Source organism: Benincasa hispida, chromosome 9, assembly GCF_027475165.1.
Source record: "Benincasa hispida cultivar pf3 chromosome 9, pf3_genome.v1.1, whole genome shotgun sequence".
Lineage (NCBI taxonomy): Eukaryota > Viridiplantae > Streptophyta > Magnoliopsida > Cucurbitales > Cucurbitaceae > Benincasa > Benincasa hispida.
The window spans coordinates 37,378,508-37,385,014 of NC_143486.1; positions in this window are offsets into that span (position 1 = coordinate 37,378,508).

A 6,507-nucleotide genomic window follows, 5' to 3' on the forward strand; every position below is an offset into this window, starting at 1 on the left:
AGTTGCATTAGGTATAGATATCCATATCTTGAATAATCATCTATGAAAGAGATGAAATATTCATACCTACCTCGAGCTCTCACACTCATCGAACCACAGAGGTCTGAATGTATAAGCTTCATGGTTTCCTTGACTCTATAACCTTTTACAGTAAAAGGTCGTTTGGTCAGCTTGCCTTCAAGGCATGATTCACATATCGACAAAGAGTTTTCTTCTAAACTCTTTAGAAGTCCACATATCACCAACTGCTCAATCCTATTGAAATTAATGTGACCTAACCTTAAATGGCAAAGATGGGCATTTTCCTTAGGAGAAACCTTTGGCCTTTTTGCAGTTGTCGCTATTTTGAACATTTCAGTATTCAGCAAGTCTTATATGACTAACAACCTTAGTGGATACAAGTTATTTTCCATTGAACCAAAACCAATCTCCATACCATTCTTGAAATAAGAAATTGAGATTAAGTTCCTCTTGATATTAGGAACTACAAAAACATTATCCAGTAAGAAATAATGTTTCTTGTCTAAAAATAACTTCAAACTCACCAGTACTGACTTGAAGAGTCAACTTTCCCTCTTGCAACGTTTTCCAGGAACTAAATCCTTGGTAGGAAGAACTGATGTGGTTAGTAGCACATGAATTAAGTATCTAGGTAGAATCATCATTCTCTACCAAACACGTCTCCAAGACAAATAAATCACATTTACTATCTTTAGATTTCTTCCTTTTCTGGAGAGTAGTGGGATCAATACCATAACCTAAATAAGCTTCAAGTTCCATTTCAGAGAACACTTCTCGTCGATGAACTTTTCTAGAGTCAGCAATAATTGCTTTCTCTTATTCTCCCTTGACATTCAAGAAAGACTGGAGGTTATCTTAAGATCTGATACAACTGTTTTCTTTGTCATCCATCCCTTTGTGCTCAAAAGGTAAGAACTGATGTTCAAACAATTCTTGCAATGAGTCCGTGATCCCACATACAATGACCATGTTTTCAACCCTTTTGGCCAATGTATCAGATATGGTAGCCAAAATGTGAAGTCAAGCCAACAAATTAGCCTTGAAGAAAATCAAACAAGAGGATTTCCATGAGCAGCGGAAGTGATCGTTCCAAATTCCATTCAAACGAACATAAACAATTACAGTCTTTAAACGGAAACATACAGGTTATGCTTATACAGAAATTACAGCATGCTATATGATGATATCAGTCTCCAAAGCATCCAATGACAGCAGCACTCGAACGCAATGACCGGATCAACACGAACACAACGAACACATCTAATAACTTCTCAAACCAAAATGAGTCCAACTCGATTCACGAACTGAGTAAGACACTACCATAATGGCTACCTTGGTATTCTCGGTGTGAGAATCCAGGAGTTGTGGGCTATGTATGATCTTGGCTTGAGGAAGAGACTAGAGGTATACGATCAAGTATACGATCGAGCAAGTGGGAGATAAGAATCTGGTCTATCGCATAGATGATGTTCTCGATCGTTTAGTATACGGCAGCCTATCATATATGTTAGGTTGATGCCCTAAAGTCTCGTGTCTTGTAGTTTGTAAACAGTATATACGAACACCTGTGATTGTTAATATATGATATTTACTTCACATCTTGTTGTTTTCCTCGGTTATTTGTTTTATTTACTTTACCACAAACCAATAAACGTAAAATCCCTGGTTATCTGTATGTGACTCAAGCATGTATATGGTGACATACAAGTGGATCATGTCTTAAATGATAACCAAAATTGTCTGTAGTATATGAATATAGGAGGGAAACCTTATCCTAGTAATGCTACAGATGCGGCCCACTTTGTAGAATGGTCACAAGTGTTGTGACTTGCCATAAATGGTCTGATCCTGATCATTCATGTTGGGGACATGCGAGTGAGGGAGTCCTATAGAAAGAGTTTGTATGAGACCTGACCGGGAAGTGTTAAGGTCTCGTTATATAACACCATTGATGACAAAGACTTCACTTCACTAGAATGACCATAGGTAACATGACCTCAATCCTGTGTGAGTTACGAACTCCTGCCATTAAGGGCAGTTCTTTGATTTGTATAGGTGCGAGTGGCCAAGTCGCTGATTTAAACCTACCATTTTGGGGATTCGTCTCATTTGGGAGCTGGGAACTCAACTAGACAAGATGGAATTCACTCCTTCCCCGAGGCAAGGGTAAGTAGATAGATGATCCCTTAAATGCTGATTCCGGGGCTTGAACAATGTAGCGTCACACACCTTCTCTTGGCCCGAGAGGTGTTCACACATAATTGGACTATGTTGTATTATTCATTAGAGGAATCTGTGGTACTTAAGGAGTGAGATGTAACTACAGGGGCAAAACGATAAATTGGCCCAGATGTACTTACGAGCATATGTAAAGGGTCATCATACCCATGATTAGTTATATCCAATGGACATAGAAATATATCTGTGGTAAGAAGAGTTCAGTTGTTGGTCTTTAGTGGAATCACTGAGAGTTAACGGATGGTGAATCTCGTGGCTAAAGAGTTTAGTCAGCTGTTCAAGTACCATTGGAGCTTCGAGCCACAGGTCCATTAAGTCACCTGGGTAGCTTGGATAAAGTCGAGAACCAGTGTTTGGGTTAATTTGAAATGTTCAAAATGACAAAAGGAAGTTCAATTATATATGATATAATTGGACTGGTTAATTATATATGATATAATTGGCTAAATATATGAGATACATTATTTTGGAGGAAATTAGATATAAATATGATTTATATCAAGTAGATGAAAAATACTATAGTAGATATATGATATCAAACTATAGGATATAAATATAATATGATTATATTTATTAATTAAATTAATTGATTAAATATTTAATAATTAACCAATTAATTCACGATTGAACGTGAGAAGATGGAGCCATGAAGGTTATGGTAACCAGCGGGTCTAAGTTTTGAAAATCATTTTCATTTGGTGATATAATTCATTCGTGCATTTGATCACCTGCACCTTAAAAAGAATCCGTGAAAGAGCGATCGCGAGAGATTATACAATAGAATCTCATTCATCTAAACGATCATCTAGTTCATGCATTCTCTAAACGATCATATACCTCTTTCTTAAACGACCGTTCTGTTTTTCTTAAACGATCGTGTACTTCTACTATACGATAAGCATAACCGCTATACAATAGCAGAGTTTTTCTCACCCACACTTATAGTCTACATGAATTCTTCTCCTCCATCCTTTACCAAACTCACCAAAGCCCACTCTTTGGGTTTTTGACGCCAAGGATACTCGGGTTTCCTTTGTGGTGGTGTTATCCCTACGGCCTTGTTCGTGTACGTTCGGATCGTGCAGTAACAGTCGACAGACTCGTCGGGTGCTGGTAGATCGGTGGGAAGTTTTTCGCTGTTGTGGGTTCACACAGACGAAGACCGTCTTCCTTCGGTATGAACCTCATTTCCCTATGTTTTATCGTATTCTAGCATGTTGTTAATGAGTTTAATATGCATAACTGTTAGTATGGAATGTATATCGTTTATGTTCTGGTCACTGTGAAATCGGAGCGATCTAAACCCGCTCATGGAACTCTCGATATGAGATCCTTGAATTGGTATCAGAGCCAGGTTTCTGATACTCCGATTTTATTTATTACAACGAAATAACGTTTACATTCATGGTGGGTGCATTTCTATGTTTTTTAAGTGTTAATACTGTTGTGGATGTGCCGGATTAATGGATGTTTTTGGGATGAATTGCCTCGGTTTGTTTAAATTCCCTTTACATTTGCGGTTATATGTAAAGGCCCCTGCGTTTTTGGGCATATATAATCGTAATCGAGTCTATATTCAAAGTGTTTGAAGTCTTGAGTCGTTCATCGAAGGTTTGGGCAAAGGTTGCGGCTCTTCGAGGAAGGAGATGATCTAGGGTTGATTGCATCGTTCAGAAAAGGTTCTATATGATTGTTGTCCATCCCATCATGAAGATGAAGGACTATGCGATCGTGGTTGAACGCATCGGTTGAACGATGGGGTATGCAATCAAGAGTTGGTCGTATCGGGACGACGATTAGGCACGCGATCGCTGAGTATCGTTTAATGCGCGCACACGCTAGATGATTATTTAGTTCAGCAAGCTTCATCGCTTAGTAACTAACTAAACGATCGCTTAGCATCGCAAGGTAAATCGTTTACCAAGTTTCATGCATCAGTTAGACGATCAGACGCTCTCGTATCGTTTAAAGCACACTGAACGATCGTTTAGGTCAGCAAGCTTCAATGCTTAATAATTGACTAAAGGATCGCTTAGTAACTCAAGGTAAATCGTTTACCTATCGTCGCGCTACACGATCGCATGGACGATTAGGCTTCGCAGCCTCGTCGTCGTCTACGTGATCGTTTGCTAATGTTCCTATCGTCTAGTGCACGCTGAACGATCGTCTACCTGTTAAAGATTGCTACATGATGGAGACCTCCTAGTGGTTCAATACCCTGTTCGCCTGTGAACCGATTTGCTCGATGAAAAATGTAATAGATAGGGTTTTTTCATTCCGGTTCTTTTTGGTTTAAAGGCTCATTCTGATCCATTAATCTATTTGTTTAATACATGCAATGTATGTTTTATATGTCATATGGTATGCACATATAGTAAATCCCACCTTAGGTTATGCATTGATCATGCATCATCTCTTTATTGTAATTGTTATAATTTAGAGAAGCATGATTTTATTATGTAAGAGCATGCTCATGCATCACTAATATAAGAGTTATATTTATGCATGCATAAAAAGCATTGACATGCATCATCTTTATATTATAATTTTAATAGTATAAGGGTAAATGATAGCATGTTTGCTTGCTTATTATGCATTATACAAAATTTATATAGTAATGACCAGACATTGCATGAAACATGACACATAGGTTACTTTATAATTGTTATAAACGCCTCGTTATGCAATATTTTTTAGTTGTTTCTTTTTAAGAGTTAAAGAGAAATTAGAACTAAAAGAAATAAGAAAGACATGCATGCTCACTTAGATTTAATTCATGTTTTAAAATGTTCAAAACTTGGATCACATAGACCTAAGATCACGGTTCTAATATGATTAGAAACCCTAAGTCTTTAATCTTTTAATCAGTTTAATAGGATTAAATTGGCTAATAAAAGGTTAAAGTGTAGCAAATCTATCTATAAGAGACCTTTTGTCTAAGGCGGGTTCTGTCTAGGCTAGAGTATTTGAGTTGATGGAAATGTAATACCCTGACCTGGGAACTTACCTAGAAAGGTGAATTAGATAGATTTGATGCATGCATGCAAGTTAAGGAAAGTCTATTAAAGTGTTTAAATGTGACTACTTGAACTTGTTTATATTTCATAAACAAACGTTGTTTATGAGCAGGCTTTAAAAAGACCACTTGGACTAAAATGGTGCCTACTAGGTTCAGTTCCAAGAGTTTATTCTGCCTAATGGTTGAGAATGTCTCATCCCAGTGAAGGGGCAACTAATCACCCCACCGGTGGCATTTATCCTGACTCACTAGGGCATCATTGCAAAATAGAAGTCTATAACTTAGGGTACTTGAAACTGTTTTGCAAAACTAATTGGTTTAAAAAGTGGTTTTAGCAAAAACTAATCAAGATTTGTTCGTATTTTTAGCAACTTTTTCAAATGGCTACAACCATCTTATCGTTGTTAAGCGCCAAAAAATTAATTAACGACAATTTTTCAACATGAAAACATATCATCACGACGATCCTAATCATCGAGGATCTCATGTTCGCTCTCACGGAGGCTTGTTCTCCTATTCCAGCTCCAAATGTCGCTCGAAATGTTTAGTAGGCATACAAGCGATGGAAAAGGGCGAATGAGAAGGCCCGAGCCTATATCTTGGTAAGTCTTTTAAACATCTTGGCCAAGAAGCATGAGCTTATGGTCTCAGCTCGTGAGAGCATGGAGTCCCTGCAGGGGATGTTTGGATAACCGTCTGAAAAGCTTATGCATGAGGCTCTTAAATACATATTCAACTCCAAAATGCAAGAAGGCACCTCTGGCCGTGAACATGTGCTAAACATGATGGCCCACTTCAATATGGCAGAGTTGAATGAGTCTACCATTGATGAGGGCAGCCAAGTTAGCATAATCCTACATTCTTTATTGGAGAGCTTCCTGCACTTTGTTAGTAATGTGATTCTTAACAAAGTGAAATATAACCTTACAACTCTCCTCAACGAGATGCAGACATACCAATCTTTACTTAAAAGTAAGGAAAGGCAGAAAGGTGAGGAAAATGTTGCTTCATCCTCAAGGACGTTCCATAGAGGTTCGACCTTAGGAACGAAGTCTGCATCTTCTACTTCTAACTCTGCAAAAGGTAAGAAGAAGAAGGGTGGTAAAGAAAAAGAGAAAGCACCTGCTAACCCACCACCTGTCGCCCCGAGGAGGCGTCCACCAATTGCTAAAGGAAAGTGTTTCCATTGCAACCAAGATGGACATTGGAAGAGGAACTGTTCTTGGTAT